Source organism: Lissotriton vulgaris, chromosome 1_1, assembly GCF_964263255.1.
Source record: "Lissotriton vulgaris chromosome 1_1, aLisVul1.2, whole genome shotgun sequence".
NCBI lineage: Eukaryota > Metazoa > Chordata > Amphibia > Caudata > Salamandridae > Lissotriton > Lissotriton vulgaris.
Genome location: NC_141685.1, coordinates 1046449607 through 1046473904, shown reverse-complemented (window position 1 = coordinate 1046473904; position 24298 = coordinate 1046449607). Strand labels below are relative to the sequence as shown.

The window sequence follows — 24298 nt, the reverse complement described above, 5'->3', positions numbered from 1 at the left end:
CAAGCCTATCCATAGAGTGGGGAACCTGGTTCTAGATGACCTCAATATATCCCATCTACTGTCAGTAAGTTCCATCAGCTACTTTTCTTGCTCACCGGGTCTTAAATGGCATGCCAAACCATTCGTCTTCTTCCATCCTATCTCTCTCAGTACTTACTGTGCCATGTAGAGTGCAACCCTAATGCTGGCAGTGGTGACACACAAGTGGATCTCTTCTGCAGTTCAATTTTGAGTCAGTCTACCTCTACATGCAGAAATTCTGTGGGCCCGTCTGTCCACAATTCCTACTGGTGATTTTTACAATTTCTTTTTTATTGCATCCTAGTGCCCCTTGTGACAAATGTGTCTACAGTGCCGTGAGGGCAGGAAATGTACCTGTATCACAATGCTCCTTACCAATTCTCATTATGAGAAACCCAATAGAGTTAGCTTTTGTGGAGGCAGCTGTTTAGAAACCATTCATGTGGTGCTCTGATGAACATAGTTGGTCTAAGTTGTTTTTAGGTCTCGCGACCTATCGATGTGCGCAAGCGCATCGAGCGGAGCGAGAATTCATGTGGCGAAAACATCATCAAACCAAAGGGCTTTCAGCCCCGCGGTTTTCATGAAGTTCACGTGAACATGAACGCGCATCGCATGCAAGCCCAGCCTCTCCCGCCCCCATCCGGCATCAGGCTTCTCCTCCCCTAGCAGCACTCCTCCCACACCAGCAACTTCCCCCTCCCACACCAGCACCTCCCCTCTCTCTCCACGCAATCACAGCCTCCCCCTCCCACACCAGCACTTCCCCCCTCCCACACCAGCACCTCCCCTCTCTTTCCACGCAATCACAGCCTCCCCCTCCCACACCAAAAAAGGTACGTTTGATTCAGAAGACGCCCGATGTCATCCTAGGACGACGAGTACTTTCAGTTTCCCTAATTATTCATGCCCGGCCGCAGGCCGGCCCTACTTTCAGTTTCCTGGCTTCTCCCCTCACCTTTCATCTTTACCCTGTTACACCACACTGGAATTTTCGATACCTTCACTGCTTTTCAGGGCAAACTTAATGCGTGTTTTTGTGGCTGTTGATCCGGTATTCCTACTTATTGTTCGTCTTTTTGGTGATTTGTCTCCATATGTTTTTCTGTAAGTGTAAATGACAGACTGCGGTCGAGCCATCGCCGATGACACCTGTACTAAGTGATGTCGATCGCTCTCATAGTAGCGTAAGCATGTCCGTATTCCCTTTCCAGTCTAAGTGACGTCAATGAAGTGTCTTGATTGTCTGAGAAATGCTTCAGCCCGGGTAGCTGGGGTGCCCATTGTGGCGGTGCTTATTAAAGACGCTTAAATTACAGACATGTTCTCACTGCCCACGTAAGATACACTAAGCATTTTTGTAAAAGGGGTTTGTCACTGGCGTTAAATACCTTGCTTCGTTCCTTCAGTGTTTACCAGAGCTCCAGCCTGTTTTGCAAAATACGAAAAATGCTCATTTCATCAAGCCCAGGCACACAGTACACATTCAGAGAAAGAGGCCGTAAAGGCTCCGCTCCCCGCCCCCCGCCTGCACTTCGCACTCTCCGACTTCCCCTCCCACCTCCCACGGACGCTCTTCCCATTCACGCGCTCGTTACCATTTGCTCCGGAGCCGCATTTCTCCTCCCCCCCCCCCTAATCACAGCAATGCCAAGAGCTTGTTTTTTGAGCAGACATGTCCGAGAAATTTGCCAACCATTAAAATGTATTCCTTTTTGGTAATATAGTACCTGTTTGGGTCTCATTTACATTAACTTTATTAACTTGTCTGCCCAAGCTAGAATGTATTTTACATACTATCATCATATACTGTGTTGATGAAAAATATGAGAATGGCAGGTTTATGTTAGGCCTGCCACGGTTTACTCAGTCTCCAGGATGTGCAACCGCTCAGTTTAGTGCGCAGGCGCTAAATGTTCTTCATCGTCACAGAATTATGGATTAAACCCTACAAGTTCTTGTTGCACTGTGAGTCATTAAATTAGTGTCGACCTGTTACCCCACACTGGAATTTTCGATACCTTCACTGCTTTTCAGGGCAAACTTAATGCGTGTTTTTGTGGCTGTTGATCCGGTATTCCTACTTATTGTTCGTCTTTCTGGTGATTTGTCTCCATATGTTTTTCTGTAAGTGTAAATGACAGACTGCGGTCGAGCCATCGCCGATAACACCTGTACCAAGTGATGTCGATCGCTCTCATAGTAGCGTAAGCATGTCCGTATTCCCTTTCCAGTCTAAGTGACGTCAATGAAGTGTCTTGATTGTCTGAGAAATGCTTCAGCCCGGGTAGCTGGGGTGCCCATTGTGGCGGTGCTTATTAAAGACGCTTAAATTACAGACATGTTCTCACTGCCCACGTAAGATACACTAAGCATTTTTGTAAAATGGGTTTGTCACTGGCGTTAAATACCTTGCATCGTTCCCTCAGTGTTTACCAGAGCTCCAGCCTGTTTTGCAAAATACGAAAAATGCTCATTTCATCAAGCCCAGGCACACAGTACACATTCAGAGAAAGAGGCCGTAAAGGCTCCGCTCCCCTCCCCCCGCCTGCACTTCGCACTCTCCGACTTCCCCTCCCACCTCCCACGGCCGCTCTTCCCATTCACGCGCTCATTACCATTTGCTCCCGAGCCGCATTTCTCCTCCCCCCCCCCCCCCCTCCTAATCACAGCAATGCCAAGAGCTTGTTTTTCAAGCCCAGGCACACAGTACACATTCAGAGAAAGAGGCTGTATAGCTCACCGATACTGCCTGTACTGAGACCACTGACCCTCCCCTCCGACCTCAGGGTGGATGTCCTACAGTGCTAAATTCCGTCTTCGTCACCGGTGTCAGCAGATGACAGTTTGAGCAAGTAATTGAAACAGGTGTGCACACGAATCTGTGGATTGGACCTATCGTGTATGGTTCATGGTTTAAGAAAACGGTGTAACATCTCATCAACGATATTTGGGCATCCGAAAAGAATACATGTTGCCAGAAATGCGCGGTATACAACTTCCATTCCAACATCTTCACCCGCAAGTGTGCACTATGCCCCAAGCTTCTCATGCCCCAAGTTTCTCATGCACTCTGCTTTTCTTCTCCCATAATCTCTGCCTTCCTTTCTCCCATGCACTCTCCCATCCTTTCTCCCTTGCTGTCCGTCTTCATTTTTCCCATGCACTCTGCCTTCATTTTTCCCTCTCACTCTGCTTCCCTTTCCCCCATGCCCTTCACCTTCCTTTTCCCATATCTGCCTTGCTGTCACCCACAATCTCAGCCTTCCTTTCTCCCATGCTTTCTAGCTTCTTTTTCCCTTTCTTCCATACTGTCAGCCTTCCCAGCGCTTTGACGCCCTCGGGCAGCAGACGCGCTCTATAAAACCCCTTCACTTCACTTCACTTCCCTTTTTTCCATTCTGTCTGCCTTACTCTCTCCCATGAACTCTGCCTTCCCTTCTTCCTTGCTCTCTGCTTTCCTTTTTCTCATGTCGGCTTTTCTTTCACTCATGCTCTGTCTTACTTTTACCCTTGCTCGCTACCTCCCTTTCTCCCATAACCCCTCTTTTCTATTTCCTGTTCCCCGATACACACTGCCTTTTGTTCTGTCTTAAGGTCTACTTTCTCCCATGCAATATTCTTAACTTTCTCTAACCTAATCACTCTGGGACACCACCACATCACTCTGGGACACCACCACATCACTATGGGACACCACCACATTACTCGGGGACACCACCACATCTCTCGGGGACACCACCACATCACTCTGGGACACCACCATATCACTCTGGGACACCACCACACATCACTCAGCCCAACCACATCATCACTCAGCACCACAACAGTACTGTCCTTGCTTGCTACCAACAAGCATTGCCATAGCCAATAGGACTCACATTAGGAAAGTGTAAGCTAATAATTTATATATTTTCCAAGCCAACACATATTAAAACAAGCACTGGCGTTGCCAATAGGTCTCGCAGTAGGAAAGTTGGAGCTATTACAATTGCAAAAAACAATGCCTTTTATTTTTGTTTTCATTTAAAAAACATAAAGGGCTTTGTCATTTACAAAACCAATAGCTCCAACTTTCCTACTGCGAGACCTATTGGCAACGCCAGTGCTTGTTTGGTGTGTAAACAATATAAATATTGACTTTTAGAAGTTCAGCATGGAGATATTTTGAGCTATCCACTTTCAGGTTTTCTCAAGACAGTTCTTTGGGTATATGACCTCAATCGAGTATTGTTTCTGCTGCAGTTGGGTGTCAGTCACACACAGGTGGATGTTGGCAACATTTCTGCATCGTGATACCAAGGGTTTCAATGTAAAGATTGAAGAACGGGAGAGTAAGAACACAAGTTAAGAATATTTAACAGAGCTCCTTAGCAGTTTCTGAACTTATATTGTCAATCTTGACAGATTTCTTGCTGTTCGGGAAAAATGCAAATCAGTTTAAGACTTTACTCCAAAAGTGTCTGTGTGTATTTAAAGGGTTTTGTTGTATGTGTGTATTTATAGGGTTTTAGCAACCCTCCTAGGGTCGGTTACACAAAGATTCTGAGACATCAGACAACAAGAACTGCCAATACCAATGGGTATGCCATTAATGTGCTGTACCTTGCACTCACACGGACACACCCCCAGTCACTGCACTCGCACAGGCATAACTCTCACATTTTATTCACAGGTACACCACTCGTGGTAGTTACACTAGCACACAGCTTACCCTGGACTCTTATGGACACACCACTCAATGTGGCCTTGCTCTCATCCATAAATCCTCCTAGTCCTGTACCAAGTAACACACAACTCCATGCACCTTTTTGACATGCCATTTCCCACTAACTGCAACTCAGAACAGCAACTTGTATCTCACCTGCAGGCATCTTGGGCAGAACATGAATTTCGCTGATAACTTTATCAGCTCTCCTTACCATCTTACCCATAAAACAAGCCCACACATCCTTCTTGGGCAATATCAAACTCACAGACAACAAGCTCAAAATAAAAACAACAAAGAAAACACCCACCTCAACTTCATCAATAAACTCAACTTGTTACAGCATGTCACACAATCAACACCCAAAGGTCACAACCTGGTCTTCTGAGCATCACTAACAATCAGATGTAAACCAGTCATACTCCTGGACTGGACTGATTACTTTTCCATGCCTATCTCCCTGCTCAGTGTCCTACCAACAAACCGAGATCAACCCAACAGAGAAGACCAAACCTTCAGATCAGATTCTTCCAAGACTTCACCATAGACAACCTAATGCTCCAACTTATCCCTCACCTAGCAACTCCAAGTCTGTCACCCCACGCCCCAACAAAAGCACGCAAGTGCATGACAACGCTTTTAGCGCACTGCTACACTAAAGTCCTTGCTAACAATAGATGATCCTCCTCAGACACGTGTTCAACTCCACGATTACATTAATGCTAGCCATCTCTGGCATGACTATCAGCCTGGCTTCAGACCATGTTGCAGCACAGAGACCACTACTAACACATTGGTATTCCTAGTTTTATGGCACGACACAGAGGGCATATTATGCAAATCTCCTTTATTGCCACAGCTCATCAGCAACAACTGAAGAACATAGAATTTCAATGAACATTCTAAAGAAGTATAAAGTTCCTTGGAGACCATCCATCTTCCTTCTTTGTTGCGGCTGCTCAGAAAGATAAGAACTACTCTCAAGCTTAACGCTTTATAACCTTTTTTTATTGTTATACTTGTGTATACCTGATATCATTTGATATACTGACCTTTTATATACTTTAAATTGTCAATATTCCTTATAACTGCCACTTACAGGGCTAAATTGTATGTGCTTTTCTTATGTCTGCCCGTGTCCTCTATCTCCGTTCTACCCAAGGCCTCTCTCTTCCGTTTAAATGTACATTTCACGATGTATTTAGGCCTTAATCCTACCCCACCCCAACCCGCCCCCCCTCTCGTCCGGTTTTATTTTGAACCGGATTAGGCGTAGGTTTTCTACCTTGTGTACCTTCAAATCCCTCTGCCCACGTGCACACGTACCACTCCCTTGAATGCGAGCGGCGCGGCTTGCTCTGCGTGGTTTTCTCTCCTGACTCCCGCGTATCGGAATCTCTCACCGGCATCGGAAGCTGCGTCCTCAGGGTAGCACTTTCTCCCATTCAAAAGTATTACTTTTCAGCCCTTCCTAAAAATACTTCAAGAATGTATAACTTTCCCTAAATACTCCAGGACTGTGGTCAGATTAGTAAATAAGCCTCCTGGAAAATTTGGGGAAAGTTGCTCTTTCCCCAAATATCCTAAGACTGGAGTTAAAATAGTTAATTTGACCTTCCAATGTCTGCCATGCCCACTGCTGCCCCAAGGGCACAGGTCCGGGCATGAACCAACAATGAGCTTACACACTGCAGATTACGCCTTTGTGACAACAGATGAAAATGACCCCAGTCTCCTGAGATTGCTGGACCTTTCAGCTACCTTTGACACAGTCAACCATGCCACTCTCAGACACACACTAGAGCCTCCAATGGGGTTCACCAGCAATGTTTTTCACTGGTTCTCCAATTATTTTTCCAATTGACACTAGTTTGTTCACATAGGCACTTCCAAGTCCCCACGTCCCAAAAGCTTCAAAGGGGAAGCCACTTTTGTTCGGAAAATGGCGATCGCACCCATGTAGGGCTGCCCCTCTCTTCAGGAAGATGGGCTGGTGGCGGAAACAGAGATAGGAAACCAGTGGCAAAACCGGTTTCTAGTGTGTGCTACCAAGCTCCTAAAATCCAAGGAAAGATTCTGACATATTGAAAGTGGGCAGAATATTGCAGTCTGGGATTGCTACATGCCACACATAGCCAGAAGTCATCACAGGGAGGGGGAGAGCCTGGTAGCCCATTGGCTAGTTAACATATCATCCCACCAGGGCATTTTCTGGGCATAAATATTGCATCTCTGGCACCCTGAACTTCAGATCACATCTAGACCGAAGGACTGCCCTACTGACTACTGTACCAGTCTTCAAAATAAAAGGGGATAGTAGGTCCCAATCGCTTACTGACGGTATCAATTGAGTGGAATCTGGGTATAGTACTTGTCCTTGACATAGGGAGACCCCTTCCCCATTGGAGACGGTAAGTTTACAGGTAGGTCGGGACAAGTTAGGACTTATCATAATTTGCATATAAAATTCCAATACACAGTTGCTTTAGTAAGATTTTTTTATGTGGTATGACTCTTATCTGATCCGGCCTGGGGCTTCCTCGGGCGTGGTCGGAATGGTTAGGACTTGAAATGGTCCCGTTCTGCACGTTAGTCAATCACTTCTCGAAATAAAGGCTTAGTGCCTGGCGCCTGATTGACGAATGTGCAGAAGGGGTCCATTTCAAGTCCTAAAATTCCGACCAAGCCCTGAGGAAGCCCCAGGCCGGATGGCCATGTAAAGGGGCGAAACACGTGTTGGCTGTCACCTTCTCTATTTCCACTCTGAAATTCGGATAAGAGTCATACCACATAAAACTTTCCAAAGCAACCATATATTGGAATCTTTTCTGCAAATTATGATAAGTCCTAACTTGTCCTGACCTACTTGTGAACTGACTACTGTACCTGGCAAGAGAGATTGCACCAACCACTGGACTACACCTGCTGCTCCTAGGGCTAGCAGAAAAAGGACTATGCCTGTGGTTCCTGGCTCAAGGAAAAGTTGCCCCAGACCGAAGTTGGGACTCCAAGGGTCAATCTGCTGACCCTCCGTTCCAACATAAGGGTCATAAAAGCTGAAGTAGCCTGTTGGACTTGGACCTTCTGGCAGGTTCACCCCTGAACTTTTTGCCTTTTAATATTACATAATTATAGTGATTTCTGGCCTTTGCGCACTTTGACACTGTGTCCCAGTGTAAAGTGAATGCGCAGTCTGAGTGCATGTGGTGAGACTGGCCTGCCCTCCAATAGGAATGCATGAGGGATATGTGTGTCCATGATAGTTCCTGATGTGTGGGGAGTGCAGGGGCGAGTTTGGTATGTACGAACTTGTGTGATTAAATGCTGCGCGATGATGTGCGCGGATTTATTGTGTCTAGTGCGGAAGTGCCACTTCTGGAAGTTGACATGTCTGTGCAGTAAATGTGAATTGACTGTCTGGCTTGTGATTGGCTGGAGCTGGCTGGTGTGCCTGGCTCCAGGAGTCAGGATGGGTCTGCCCCAGAGGTGAATGGAGAGATCTGCATGTTGATGGGAGGGAGGAGTGCACCTGGGACCTGAATAGGGTTGGACCTTCCCTCCACAATGCTGGCTCCACCCTCTGTGGTGTGCCTGATGCCCCTGACCCATCCTGTGAATAGGCAGAGGGGCTGAGCAAAACAAAGTGCTCAAGACCAGTTGCGTCTGGTTCGCCCCTTGCCTGCACCTTTGACAACAAAGGATTTCAGTGTATAAAAGAGGGGCTGTGACCAATGTTCCCTCTAATTATTTTCCTCTGTGTGCGGCAGTGTAAGGTCTATGTGCGCTGCAACCAAGGCTGTGTGCACCAGTAACCAGGCGCGCGTGTGGGTGCAGTGCTAAATATCACTCCAAACTTTTTCTTAAACTTAAACTTTTTACTTTTTTTTTTCTCTCTCTCCTCTCTTCCTCTTTGACCTCCGTTTCAATAAAGCCTCTTGAATGTGTTGTGATATTCGCAAAATGAACGGTCACATCTGAATGTAACAGTAACTACCATGATCAATCCTTCTAATGTTGTGTCTGCCATAATTGTCCTTCTGACCCTACCCCTATTCTGATGTATTCTCATCCGCACATGCAATGTATTCAAGCTGCCATACTGAAATATTCAATAATCCTTTTCTGAAATTAAAAAGTGAAAAGACTGTGCATTTCCTCACATACAGATCCACGTGTGTATGTGAGGTGTTAAGGCAGATTTGAAACCGTCCCACACAGCAATTTGAAACCTTAGCAGCTATGTTGCTGCGTTTCTTTTCGTAATTGAGCTGGGTTGCGGGGTAACTGTGTGCATATGTTCAAGTTTTCATGTTGATTTCAGTTCATGATGGGCGCTGCGATTAACATGAAAGCTTTAACAAATGCTCTCTTTGAGCAGGAATAATAAAATTATAATAACATTATTATAATTTTACTTTTTGCAGTTTCAGGGCTCGGTTAGGGTAGGGCCGCATCAGGCTTTTGACTAACACATTTTAATGCTAGTGTCCGCATCCCCACATTAAAATGCATTAGTCACGTATTCTAGTGCTCCTCTGCCAATACTGCAATTGAGGCGCACTGCCAATGAGGCAGCCCAGCATGCTAAAATTGCCTAACATATGAGAGCATTTAACTGTGCCTTCAAATTTAAAATGATATGCATCAGAGAGATAATATTCATGAAAAGCGCTGAGCAGCCAGGCCAGAATTTAACAGATCAATTAGCCGTGCCCCAATCAGCCTTCTTGTGAGTCTGCTCTGGGGGTACCAGTCATCACAAGGGTGATCCATGGAGCGGGTCTTGCCTGCTATTTTCCCACAATCACACCACCCTTTTGGTGACCAGAAGCACACACATGCTTCGAAGACTGGACACACCAGCGGTTGGTAACTTTGTTTTTCCTTTTCGCACCGACCAGCTGAGAAGTCACATTACCTGAGCCTCTTGCGCAGGATGTTATAGGTTTACAGCCTGCAGGGCCCATTCCTTCCGAAGCCCCTGCATCAGCCTTGACATAGATTGTTGAAAAAACTTAACTTCTCAGCCCCTGCCGTGCCCTCTGAACATGTGTACTTTCCTGAACCGGAGGCACAGTATTGGTCTTGTCACTTGTTCCCGGGACTTGATTGTCGACAGAGCGGCACACAAGTGTTTAAGCACGACTGGCAGAGGTAGGAGCTGGCAAAAGCACTCACTGATATCTGAATAATTAATGTAAAAGCATCAAGGTAACCATGTTGTTCCTGCCTACATTTCACATGATTTACTTAAACTTGCATTCCCTATGAGTGTTTGCTTTTTCCATGATTTTGTAACTTTTTTTTAGGCTGCATATTACTCTCGTCTAATGCGTAAATTGATTTGTGTCGCATCCAGGAGTTTATAGCGGGCCACAATTGGGTTGTAGCTGAAGGCAGTGCAAGTTTCTATCAATGGGGCAGTATGGTGTTCAGTGGAGGAGAGGATGTGGCACTATGGTCAGACTGCAGAGTTTGGAAATGGGGAACCAGGTTCAGCCTTCATGACCAATCCCCCAGACAACTCTCCTGGTTGCAACTAAAATATCAGTTTGAGGGTCTCCGTTCCAGAAAGAAAGCTGGCTCACTGCGCCACTGGATCCAAGTTAGCCTGACTGATGAGGGGTAATACCCCGAAACAAGGCCCAGGACGCTTGTTTCTGGTCCAATGAGGACCTGGCTTAGGAGTTCAGGCTAGACTGTTCCTATGAGGGGCAAGGTCAAGATTTATTTGCATAATGCTGGGTCTAAGATGGGTGGCGTGGTGAACAAAAGAATGATGGATTTAACCCAGATCTCTTGACTCAGGGTGAATGTTTGATTTGTTCTGCATTCCTTTCATAATTTTTGTGTCTTTTGTATGGTAAAGCCATGCTACTGATGAGTAGCGTAAGTCCATAAAGAGTGCCCATGTACAAAAGCAACCATTAGTCCTTCATCAGAAGATATCAATGCACCAATGACTAGGTCATGATGAAGAGGAAGTTATTGAAGAAGCTTGCTAATTGTATGAGGTGACTGACATTTTCTTTTTTAAAGTAATACCTACTATGATGTTCCATAGTTGGCAGTGTCAATTTTCCCTTGAAACGAGGGAAACTAAATCAACCTATGGTCTTAGACACTCAAAATCTAGTGTTATTGTTCTGCACTTATCAAAATCGCCTAGGTGCAAGGAAAAAAGTATTCAAGTGACCAGTTAAAATACCTGGTAATTCCGTGACTCCAGTCAATAGGTCCGAATGAATAACAATAACGCAGCATCCGCAGCTGCCTGGACCGAGGTCCCCATCCAGACACAGCTATTCCGCAGAGAGCACAGAAAACTAGCATTTTAATACATGTATTTCAGTTTGAAAGCTTGCTGCATTTCTTCTCATAATGGAGCGTAGCTGCAGCGTGATTGTGCGCCTCAGTTAACATATTCATATTAATGGCAGCGCCCTTCATGGGCTGCAATTAACATGAAAATTAAAAAAAGGCACACTATTGTATTGTAATTGCATTTATATAGCGCTTACTACCCCTGACGAAGCGTCGAAGCGCTTTTTCGGCGAGTAGCACGCTACAACATACTCAAACTGGAAGTTTAAAAGTGTTCCTTGCGGGGTGGCTTCTCAATACAACATATCTGTAAAATTTCAGACCGCAATTTTCAAAGTGAATCCACCTTTATCACACCTGAGTGATTTTAGTTCTATATTTCTAGATGGAAACCATCTGATACCAATCAAAGTGGAAATTTGGCGGGGAGCGCAATTTGATATTAAACTCTGCGCAGCAGGTTGTATGCCTTGCACAGATACTTTAGAACAAATTCCATTTCATAAAATACTACAAATTGAGAGTGCGTGCTGTACACAACTCTTCTGTCCATCCATGTTCAAGACTTCTCTAGGAGAGGAATGTTAATGAGGTGACTATGTGGCTTTACCTCTTTTGATGGAAATCTAATAATGGAATGATTCCAGTCAGTGGAATAGCATCCAGAAAACATACTTGTACGTGGAGTAGTCAATCTTTTTCTGTCTTACTTCTGTGTTGGATGTTGAAATCTGCTTCTCGAAATGGTCTGTTCTGAACCTTGAGTGGCCAGTTCTGGTCACACTTCTCTGAAGGTGCATAATCTGGCCCATTCCCATTTTTGCTTGTAGGTGCAGATGGCTTCCTGCTTTTCTTATGCTCATTGGGTTCCTTTTGTGGGTCAGTGGCAAACGTTTTCTTTGAATTACTTCCAACCTCGTCAATCTTGGACTCTGAAGGCTCCGCTGCAACATTCTGGGTTCTAATGATGCCAATTGTTGCAGGCAGTTTGCAGCAGCTGAGACATCACACAGGAGACATCAGGTGTATTTATGAAAATGTCGATAAGTGCAAGGCAATGGAAGCCATATTCATCAAATGCCATGTATAGAAATAACATATGAGTGTTTAAAAATACCGAAGCTCACAGCTGTCTTTTACACAGATATAGTTGTCAAGGTCCAGGGAAGGGGCGAGCTCTGCCTGTGAAGTGAAGGTCAGCCCTTCACTCCCCTGCCCATCCTACCCTCTAAATCCCAACACCGCCTATGACTCCATTGCACCATTTAATAGTTTGTCTGAACATGCTTTTGAGCCAACTATTGCATTGCGTGGCTAAGCTACTCTCAACCGAATGTGGTACCAACCGACATAGTGCACTGTGTATAGGACTTCATTCCTTGGGCACATTCTCGGTGACAACGACTAACACAACTTCAGTAGCTACAGAGATTTACAATATGCAGTCAAGCTGTGTGTGCCACCTTCACAAGAAGCCTGGCGATGCACAACAGCAGCGTTGAGGTAACAGGTATGACCTCACTGAAAGAACAGAACAGTAAAGTGGAAAAGCAACAACCAGGAAGAGGGGGCAGACAAAGCAAAACAGAATGAGGTGTCAATGTGCATCCCAGTACACGGAGAGTTGAACTGTAAGCCAGCATCCTAAAGCACTATGTTTCCAAAGTGTTCTATCCATGGCCATATATTCTTGTGCCACAGCCAACTACATTCAGGAAGTTTAGTCACAGAAGGTACACCTTTCAAACATGCACAAGGGCACACCTGTGTTTGTGTGGAGTAGTAGAGGGTACTTAAGGACATATACACAGTGAACGGAATCTCAACAGAACCAAACGATGGTGGTAACATCTGAATTGCAAACCACCCTTTTATGTGAGGGCAGAGGTATTGAATATTAGTAAGTCTCTGCCCCGTACCATGCTCCAGTTACATTAAAGGATTGCAAGCGGAAACCAAAAGATGTTTCACGGCATCCAGCAGCATTTTGCTCGAAAAATCAGACGCCTATGCAGCAGAGCCCACAGGCACAGTCTAGCATCACAGCAACCCGAGAGGCTGGCAGCTCCCTGCAGAGACGGACCAGGCAGCGCTGGGGCAGCCCAGCTCTATTTAGAGAAGAAATGCAGGAAGCTTACAAACACAGCGTGTGCTTTTAAGTGATTCTAAAAGCACACGCTGTGTTTGGTGCTGCATTGCTTTTGTTTTCTAGAGTGTGGCTGCAGGCAGATTTGTGCTTAATCGCAGCTCCTGACGGGCTCTGCAATTAACACAATTAACCCCACAGCCGCACTCTAGAAAACAAAAGACTTTTAGCAAGAGGGAGCACTTGCTAAATGCACTGGCGGCATGACGGATCTCGGGGATGTGCACGCCACAGACACAGCAGTGCGCGCTCCGGGGGATGGAGGTGCGCGGGCGCCCAGGTGTGCGGCTTCGTGGGAACATTGGCTGTGACCCCAAGTAAATGTTCTTGTTTCCTGACTTGAATCTATCAGGGGCGTGCTGCTGCTGAGGCCCAGGGGAAGGCTTGCCTCCCTGGGCCCTGCCCAGCCCCTGGATGCCTGGAGGACATTTCTGCTGGGAACCCTTTCTGATCCAGTTGCCCTTACTCTTGGAACCCTTTTGACTTTCTTCCCAGCCCCCAGGACCTTTTGCTGATGGGAGCGCTGTGCTCCTTTTCCTCATGGCTGCCTTGATAATGGTGGCGCGGGTGCCCACCCCGCTTATGTTTGATGCTTATTAGCAGGTGCCTACCCTGCATTCTGGCCGTTTTATTTATGATTCCTAGCGGGTGCCCAACCCCGCCTCATGGCTGTGATATTTTTATGTAAAGTACAGCGGGTGCCCACCCCGCTGTTATTAATATTCCTGAGGGAGCCTACCCCTCGTTTTGCCCAAAGTAAGGATCACCGCCGCGACCCGAGTCGTGCTCTAAAAGTGCCGCTGGGCTGCCGGTGCTGCCCCGGCCCGACCCAGAAGCCAGGCGGCCTTGCCTGGCTCGGGCGGGCCCAGGGCACGTCATTTCCGCTCCCCCCCCCCCCCCCGCGGTCGGGGAGAAGCGGTGCAGAGCCCCGCGGGCTCTCTTGCAAAAGTCCTGGTCCCGAGACGGGGGGCCGGGTAAAGAGGCGCCTGTTGCATCCCATCCTGGAGCCATGGTGTGGTGGGACTCCCCAAAGTCAAGGGAGCCCAGAAGGCCGCATGCCGCAACGTACAGAGGAGGCCGGCAGCATCGAGAGCTGGTAAGTGGGGCTCCGGGGTCCTAGGAACTTCAAGGCACGTCCATTTCTCCGAGAGTCCCCGGATGGCAGCGGGCCGCTCCAACGTGTCCCATAATGGCTTAAGGGGCCCGTGCCCCGCTGCTGGCCCAGGCACCATAGTGGTGTTGGTTTCCCGAGCGGCCCTGGATGGCTCCCACAAGGCCCCAGTATTTCTTGAGCCTAGATGGCTCCAACCTGGGGCACATTTGTTTTAAGAGCCTAGAGGGCTCCCAAAATGCACATATTTTGATTCAGAGCCTAGAGGGCTCCAAAGTGGGCAGTATTGTTCTAGAGCCTAGAGGGCTCCACCGTTTTGCGCATGATCTGTTCTAGAGCCTAAAGGGCTGCAACGATTGGCGCAGTTTGTTCTGAGGGCCAGTGAGTGCCCAGGCCACAGTTTTGAATTCACAGCTGCCCAGCAAGTAGTGGGCAGCGGCACCGTTTAGGTTCTTTCTTTCAGGGGACCTGTGCTTGTGAACCCAGGAGTGAGACGCACTCCTTCGCCCTACTTTGGCCTTCCCCAGCTGAGCAGCACTTAGAGCCAGCTACAGCGTTTAGGCCTCCCAGTTCTTGCTCACAGCTGCCCAGCAAGTAGTGGGCAGCTGCAACGTTTAGGTTTTTGCGCTGTCGCACAACCTTGACTTTCGCTGCCTAGGCAGCAGCCTTGACTCTGTGGACATAGGGCATTTGAGACCCCTTATTTGAGATGGCCAGTTGGCCAGGGGGGATTGTTACATTTATAGGGCGCAGCCCCGAATATGATTTGTGTGCTAATGCTTTTGGGTGTTAGGAAATGTATTGTGTATAGTATGTTTTGCGCACCCTGTTTTGATACCTCTAGATATGGTTTATGCATTGGAGGTTGTTTCACCTGTTTGTGTTAGGAAGATTATACTTCCCTGTGTGATTTACGCCCCTAGTGTAAGGTTTTACTTAGGAGGTGAGGGTCTAATGTAGTTAGACTGGTGGGATGCTGTGCATGATGGATTTCATGGCACAGACTGTTGCAAAGTACAGTGATTACCAGTGTTTACTGGTTGTAAGTTTTATGACCTATTTTACTTTTACCAAGTTATCTATTTTACTATTTCTTTACCAAGTGCTGATGCTGACAGTGGTCCACGTGGCCCTGTCAGGTGTACATAATCTCTAGTAAATATTGCCCAGTGCCAGTTGGCACAGTGTACATAATGTGATTACTATTCTAATGTGTTTTGAGAATACAAAGGCTATTTTTGATATAACCTTGTGTGGAGTTCCTTTTGTGGGGGGCCTTGGATGTGGTTGCTGGTGGGTGCGTGCACAAATGCTTTACACATTGTCTCCGAGGTAAGCCTGACTGCTCGTGTCAAGCTACCAAGGGGGTGAGCAGGGGTTATCTTTGGCGTGTAACGCCCTTGCCCTGATTAGAGTGGTGGTTTCTGCCTCGCTTTGGCGCAAGCCTAAGCCATCCAGAAATCCCATTTCTAACATAGCCCATTCTGGAAAGTCAGTTGCCACTCCCAAGTAATCTCCACTGACCGCTGATGTGCAACCAAGAAGACCTCCTACCCAGACTCAAAAGTTGCCCCTGTTTCTGCCGAACTAGTAGCTTACTCTTCAATTTCACTGCAAATGTCGATAGTGATATTATCAACGATGTCCTATCAACGATGTCATAAAAGATGTCATGACTGATGTAATATGTGGGACAATCAGCAGTGCACAGCGATGGTGCAAGTAATAGTTACCTTGGGGCATGAGCTATAGTTTCTTGAGCTAACTATAACTGCTGAATTTCTATGGCTTTGTGTAAAATCTGAACCCAACTATTACGTCCTTGTAACCTTTGTTATTTTTAGTGTATTTCTAAGGTGTTTTTTAATTCTATTTCCGACTATAACATCCCTGTAACTTTTGTTTTTTTGTGAATTTCACTTTTTTTGTATAAATTGTATAAGTAATACATTTTATACACACATTCATACTTATTATATATTTTAAAAAGATTTTTTATCAATTAAGATAATGTAACTGATGTTGTTTTTCTATAATTGCAATGCACCTAGTCTTTCTTTTTAAACTCATCTTATGACTCTGCAGTGAATCCTCAGACAAATAAGGTCTGCCGGTTATATTGCACACATTGAATACAAACATGTGCTACTGCCATTTCTATAAGTGTAGCACTGCCTGTGTGTGGGTGTCTGAGCATCTGTGTGGGTGTGCAAGTGACTATCTGGGTGCGTGAGAAGGTGTGGGTGAGTCGTTTTGTGGGTGTGTGAGTGGTTGTATGATGTGTGAGTGGTTCTCTAGGTCTTTAAGTGGGTGAGTGAGTCGCTGTATGGGTATGCAACTGGTTTTCTGGGTCTCTGAATGGGTATGTGACTGGCTGTATGGGTGTGTGAGTGTAAACGGGTGTATGGGTGTGCATGAGTGGTGTGTATTAGTGGCTGTGCGGGTCTGCGAGTAGGTGTGTGTGACAGGCTGTAAAAGTGTGTATGTGGGTGCGTGAATGTGCGAATGCCTCTGTGGGACCGTGAGTGGAATTGTGAATTGCTGTATGGGTGTGTGAATGGGTGTACAAGTGGTTTTCTAAGTCTCTGAATGGGTGTGTGACTGGCTCCATTGGTGTGAGAGTATATGCTGGGTGTGTAAATGGCTGTGGGGGTCTGTATGTGGGTGTGTCACTAGCTGCATGAGTGTGTACGTGGGTATGTGAGTGAGTGGTTGTGTTAGTTTTAGCTTGGGTTCTGTGAGTGGTTGTGTTAGGGCTTGTATGGGTTCTGTGAGTGGCTGTATGAGATTGAGTTGCGGTGTGAGTGATTTGTGGGTTTGCGAGTGCCTGTGTGAGTCTGTGACTGGATGTGGAAGTTCCTCTGGGTCTGTAAGAGGGTGAGTGGCTGTATGGGTGTACACGTGGTTTTCTGGGTCTCTGAATGGGTGTGCTGGCTGTTTGGGTGTGCCTGTGGGCATTTGTGTATGTGGTAGGTGTGTGAGTGCATGTGTAAGTAGCTGTTTGGATCTGTGAGTGGGTATATGACTCGCTGTATAACTGTATGTGGATGTGTGAGTGCCTGTGTGGGTCCGAGTGGTTCTCTGGGTCTGTAAGTAGGTGTGTGAGTGGCTGTATGGGTGTTTGAATGGGTGCGCAAGTGGTTTAGTGGTTTTCTAGGTCTCAGAATGGGTGTGTGACTGGATGCATGGGTGTGTAAGTGGTTTTCTGGGTCTCCGAGTGGATGAATCAGTGACTGTATGGGTGTGTGAGTGTTTGCAGGGGTGTGTGAGTGGGTGTATGTGTTTTTTAATTGGGGTCTAGATCCGTGAATCGCTGCTGATTCACACAGGAGAGCTGCGCTTGATCCACAGATCCTTGCGTGTCAAAAACAAAACAATGTATTGCCCATGAGGGTTCCCTCATAGACCCCTCCATCAGTCCCAAGGGGTGAGGATACCTCTTTCCTGACCCCTTGTATCCTATTTATACTGTATTTCCGTCCTAAGGAACTGTGTTCCAATTCACAAAATGGTGGCTGCAGCTTTCCTCTCAGCTTACGGCCAGTCAATCACAGCACTGCTGTTGGCGCATGGATCCGATGCGGTGGATTTGCGTCTCTAGATATACAGAAAAAATATTCTTTAATAACTCTAAAACTAGTGAACAGATGTACACCAAAAGCACTATTTCTGGACTAAGATCCAGCTTTCTGCAAAATGTTGTGTCATTCCGTTCAATGGTTCAATTTGTAGTCGTGTCTAAAATCCCTATGGACAAATGCAAGGGGCAAAAAGCGTCTCCTTTTTTTCCTCGAACCCCGCTTGACGAAACACTGCAACACTTTCCAGACAGCAGCTGAAGTGTGTGCTAAACTAGTTTAGAATGTTTCAAGTCAAACGGCACCTAAGTTAATAGCAAAACAAAATACGCTTTTTCTGTGGAAACTAGGTCCTAACTATAACTACCTACTGGCGCCTGCTAGTAGGAAATATATATACATATACACACAGGCCTATAAAATAATACAAATGTTACTAGGCCTGCAAGTCTAGTGACTTGAATAATCTACTCAACCTAAGTGTAATGTGCTTGACTAATACTCTGGTCTCAAATTGTGTGATCCCAGGCAAATATTTTATTTTATCAAGTTGCCTTTTTCTTTATTATCAAATATGAGATCACCTTCAGATGTGTAAGATCAGCAGGTTTGATGTACAAAAACAATGTTTTACTGATTTAATAGATAAAACATTTGCTCCATGTATAATAATAATCTTTATTCAGCATATAAAAATATGACCATAAAAGAAACGTATAAAAATCTAGCCCGCATAACGGGTACACATGACCCTCACTTGCCTCTTGGTTCATCAATAACATTGTCATCAAGGTGAGGGCAGGAATTTTTCTAACTACATGTGTAAAAACTCTAACTTTGAATATATATATATATATATATATATATATATATATTTATATATATATATATTTATTACTAAAGCATGATGTGGTAGTGCACTGTCATTTACAGACAGCACATTTCAATTGAAATGGTCACAAACTCTCCCATTGATATGCAATTTTACTGTACAAAAGATAATGAAGAAATTGGGTTCAGTAAATATTTCGCATTTGCACATCACTAAGTAAAGTGTTCTAATTTGTTTTAATCATAGGATATATGTGTTCCCTTCACACATCAGAATTTTTAATAGGTGGTTTCCGAAATCACTGAAATATTTAGAAATCTTTGTACAGTTTATTTAAAATCTATTTAAATGTATTAGAAAACCACTGTCATCCTGCGGCCTTTCATTTCACACAGCACGATTGTCAGACAGTTCACTTTAATTTTCTTTTTCTAAGAGCAAAGTTAAATGATTTTGTAAACACAATCTGCAGGAAAAAATAAGGAACAATTTGTAAGAACAAAACACAGAAAATGGAACAAGATTTTAAGCCATCTTTTTCCCTCTCTCACTTTCTGAATTAAAAGAACACCTGTCCTTTGTCAGCTGAAGTCTCTTGCCAGGCAGGGCCAGTAGTCCCTAAAAATAGATCGTCCTGATAACATCTGACTCACCATAGCGAGTGGGTGAGTAGATTTGAGGCCTGATGTGAGTGTGTGAATATATCAGGCCTCAAGAAATCTACCCACCCACTCGCTATGGTGAGTCAGATGTTATTGTTTGACTACCATCAAACACGTGTTGGCTGCTACACAGCCTTGATCACAGAATATACATATATCAGTCAACATCCCTTTCCTCCTCCACAAATAGGACAACGCGCTCGGGTTACGTTCAGGGGTATATTTCGGCAGCTGGTAACGCGTTTCGACAATCAATATATATTTGTGATCAAGGCTCTGTAACAGCCGAAACGTGTTTGATGGTAGCCAAACAATAAAAATATGAAAACCCACACACAGCATTGTGGTCCTTGGTATATAAAGGAGTTGATATATATATTATATATTCAGTTTTATATAGCACAAACACTGCCCCAAGGTTATTAGAGCGCTTTACACGAGCATCAATTACATTACAGAACATCAGATTCATTTTATTTTAAGCACAGGAAATTAAGTGATTTGCCCATGGCCAACGCCAAGATTTGAACCTGGTTCCCCATATCCAATGTCGTCAGATCTGGCTGTTAGGCCACATCCAAACTACTCAATTTATGTGTGAAAGTCATACACAAGTGGGTTGCTTGTGTATGATCCCATATTGTGAAAATATTCTGTGTTGAAATTACTTAGTGAAGTATAATAAAAAAAACACAGCAGCAAAAAATACTGGAAGATTCGCCTGGAGTCTTGCTTGGGAATACTTGCAAGTGTTTGCTTCCACCACACTTCAGAATATATCCGCAATTAGGAAATCAAAAGGCTTTAAAAAAAAATATATATATATATATTCTGAAATGTGTACAGTTTATTTACAGGTATTTTTTTGTTGTGTGTTACCAAAAAATGACACCCCAAAGCCTCTCTCTTCATACTCCGAGTACCCCGGCATGACTGACTGATATATAGTTCATTTTAAAATCTCCCGTAACTTTGAAGTCAGAGAAAGAGAAGTAAACACCAATCCACATGCTAAAAAGAATAAACAGCTGATTGCCAGAGGACATAGCATCACATTTGACCTCTGTCTTTAAAGCACAGCACATGTAACAAGATACATATAAAATGTAAAGATATCGTTATACTGTTTTTGCGGTCCACGAAAAATCCGTGGGTCGTCAGCCGTTTGAGAAATGCTGTCATAAAAGAACCTGCAGAGCTGATCAAAGATGCCAGTCAACCAAAAACGAACCATAAAGTGTGCATCTATCTCTTGCACGCTTTCACCAATCACACTGCTGGGCAACGCACCAGGGAACACAAAAACCACTGGTATGACTGTGAGGACGACAAGATGGACTAAGGGTAATAAGTGCTATATACAATGGTCTAATTCAAACCAACACACCACAACAGTGCCAGGCTGTCGGTGTTCACAACGAAGAGCTCCCCCATCCCCGAAATATCATTTAACGAGATACAATAGAAAAAGACTCAATCAAAACACCGCCCTCCTGTCACAGAATGCATGGGGGAAACGCACCCGCGGGACCGGTTCTTTGCACCGCTTCTAGGACTCACACCTGGAACTGCAACTAAACCGTGTTTTGAAACCAGGAAGGGGGTTAACGAACTAGCTCAGCGGGTGAAACGTTTCACAGTCTGACTCCGGCGTCGTAAGGATATATCGACAGTCAACATCACCTGCTCCAGGAGATCACTTTAGCCCCCCAAAAACGATTCAATAAGACACAGCCACATATCCCCACAATGGACGGAAGCATGCATAGACCTGCTGCCTGGCTTCTCCCCACGAAACCCAACCCGGCCTTTTACCATCTTACTGTTCGTAACTTACACTCTCATTGAATTCAACCTAATGACTGTCCTTCATCTTAAACCGGAGGTAATTTGCAAGTAATTTCACCATTTCCGGGTCACCAAACAACCGACCTCTAGGTAAAACGTAATTGGAGAGTCGTCTGAGAGAGGGCGGGACAAGGGGTGTATAAAGTGACCTACCACTGCAGCCAATCCTAGTGCGCTGCACAGAATTTCTTAGTACTGATTCGCTGTGGTGTCTGCACGTGTATTGGTCGAGCCGCCCTCTGGTCGGGTCCACACCTATCGTCTGGTGACTGGTGCTCCCAGCTTGGAGCGAACCTCAGGTGTATGGTCTGGAAGGAAGTGATGACAGCCCGTCTCAGCCGCGGAGGGCTGCCCGCCTTCGAATTATGAAGCTAACCCGGGATTTGGGGTGACAGCATGAACCGTGGCGGATCTGTGAAGGAAACGTTGGTTGTTGTGGAAGAGAGAAAAGCATGCATTTTGTTAATGAAAAAACAATAAGCTGCTTTTGCTCATAATTGACACATTAACGGAGGCTCAGCTGAGTGGCCTTAAAGCAGAGGTCTTCAAACGTTTGGCGGCGGAGGCCCCCCCCTCTAAACCTTTTTACACGTTGAGCCCCCCACCACCTGACGAAAAAGTTCTGGAAGCTGGTACTCTGCATCATTGATGGCCATTCCCTCCTGCAGAGCCCAGGTTGTATAGGGCAAATGATATTAAATAAAGTAAGAGTGTTTAGTAAACTGATGTTTTTGTAGTGCATGTGCTTATTATAAAGTGCCAATGAAAAGTCTCCAAGAAACAATTAGCACAAAAAATTACATTGGTGCCCTATTTTTCACATAAAACACAACATTTAGGATAGATTAGTAAAAACACTCCCAACCCACAGGTCAGGGGTGTGCCTGTTTTTCTCCACATGGACAGTCAAGTGTGGATGGATTCTTGCTTCAGCCATCTTTAGGTTGTGTTCCCCTTCCAGTCTTGAGCAGTACCTGGAAATGTGAGTGCTCACAAAGTTATGTAATATATTTGTTGCAGTTTTATATAGCGCAAACCTGACCCAAAGGTATTGGAGAGCTTTACATGAGCAGCTTTTACATTATACAAGCACGCATTCATTTTTGTAAGCACAGGGAGATCAGGTGATTTGCCCAGAATCACAAGATGTTGAGCAGGCACCAAGAATTGAACCTGGTTCCCCATCTCCACAGTCATCAGCTCAAGGATAACCTTGAGGGGGAACGGTTCAAGAGCGAGGCGAACAGCAGCAACCAGAAGTTAAATTCAGCAACCACGAGGCAAAAGGCAACAGTGAAGAAGTGCTGTTTCATCAGCAAAGTTGAAGTATTTTGCAGCTTTATGTATACAAAATTTGTGGCACTCCCGGGCATCTTTCCTGCTGTCCCGTTCATTGGAGGAACATCAGAGCTGACGTCAAAGCAGTGCTCTGCTGCAGGAACTACATGCTGATTGGCGGTTCTGAATGACTACTCCAGTCAGAGAGCCCTAACTCGAGATGGGGGTATGAAAAACAGGCAGCAATCATACTAACGACGTGGGACGCAACCAGGGGCGCAACTAGACCCGAACTTCAGGGGGGCTAAGACTCCCAGCTAGGGCTGGCCCTAACACTGGTCGCGCACAGTGCAACAGTCATTTTGTGCGGCCCTCCCCATTTCCTCCGTCTCCAAGAATTCCCTCACTACCACTATTCAACAATGCACTTCATCTCTCTATAGCCCCTTTCTGACAAACATAAAAAAATGTATAGGGCTACCTGTAGTTTACTCATACTCAGTTCTGTGATCTGGATGGTACAAGTTCTTTGTAGCGGGTACATTTATTTGAGGTTTTATAGAGCGCAAACATTTAGCCCTCTGCGCTGTGTGGGTTCAGGAGTGCCCATGTGAGTGCACAGTGAGCAATGCAACAGTGTGAGAGTAGGGTGAGAGGAGTTTGTGCAGGGTGAGTGAGGTGATCATATACATTTGGGTGCGGATGTAAGTGCAGAGTGGGATGAATGAATGTATGGTTAGTGATGGGCTTGTTTGAGTGAGTTTGCAGAGTGAGCAGTGAGGGGGTCAGGTGATTGAAGTGTCACATGAGCAGGGTGAGTAGTGTGCTTTTGTGACTGCAGGGTGAGGTACAGGGTGAACAGCGCAAGAGCATTGTGAGTGCAAAGTGAACACTGTGTGCAGAGTGAGCGGTGTGCTCATGTGACCGCAGGGTAAGTGGAGTGAGAACGGTGTGAGTTCATGGCGAGTGGCATAAGTGCAGTGTGGTCACTGTGAGTGCAGGGTGAGCAGATGCTGTGAGTGCATGGTGATCGGTGTGAGTACATTGTGATCCCTGTGAGTGCAGGGTGAGCATGAAAGTGAAGGGCGAGAAGGAGGAGTGAGTTGTCTGAATGCAGGGTGCATTCCCATACACACTTGGTATTGAGGGCCGACATAGGGTTTCAGATATAAGTTAAACTATTGCTTTTATGGCATTATTCAGGGTCCAGGTATTACGGGTGGAGGAAATAAATATTGTGCTCATCCTGCAGCAAGCTTCCAGTCATGTGATTTGGTTTGCCAGCTAATTATATTGATGTCCCAGACGGTACAAAAATAAGTAGAAGACCCCGAAAGCCTATTTTCAGCAATATCTGTGCATATGTAGAACAGCAAAAATAAATAGAAAACATTTTTAATTGGGTTTTAGGGCTGCCTGAATCATCCACGACTGATAATTTAAAGTAAGATTGAAAAGTCACATTACAAATGAATACAGACTATTTTATTTATAACCCTATTTAGTGTAAAGACAAGGCCTTTGCAGGCTCTTTAAAAAACACATAGCTGTCACTTTTCTTTTGGTAACCCTACTTTATATTCTGTTTCACAAAATGCATTCTAACACTAACGCAGTAAAAAGTATAATCCAAATGAAATGAATAGGCAGAGTCGGGGCCCAGGGGGTACTGGAACCAGAAAACAAACAGCCTCTGTAACCAGTTTACAAAGGTATGTGAAAATGCACATGGTCGTTAAAGACCTGTGAAAAACTTGTGCGTGCTGGAGATAAGACTCCAGACACTGCCC

General features: G+C 45.4%; 1 protein-coding gene across 2 annotated transcripts in view; it reads right to left on the bottom strand.

Moving 5' to 3' along the window:
- ECSIT (ECSIT signaling integrator) overlaps positions 1-21321 on the bottom strand; it is a 138670-nt gene extending 117349 nt beyond the window's left edge. Inside the window, exon 1 of one of the 2 annotated variants that reach the window (XM_086962620.1) lies at positions 21220-21321. The gene's annotated coding sequence lies outside the window, so the exon portion shown is untranslated. Of the gene's footprint in view, positions 1-21065; positions 21186-21219 lie in introns of those variants that run through there. The other variant, XM_086962629.1, reaches the window with a different exon arrangement.
- Positions 21322-24298: the final 2977 nt, after the last annotated feature.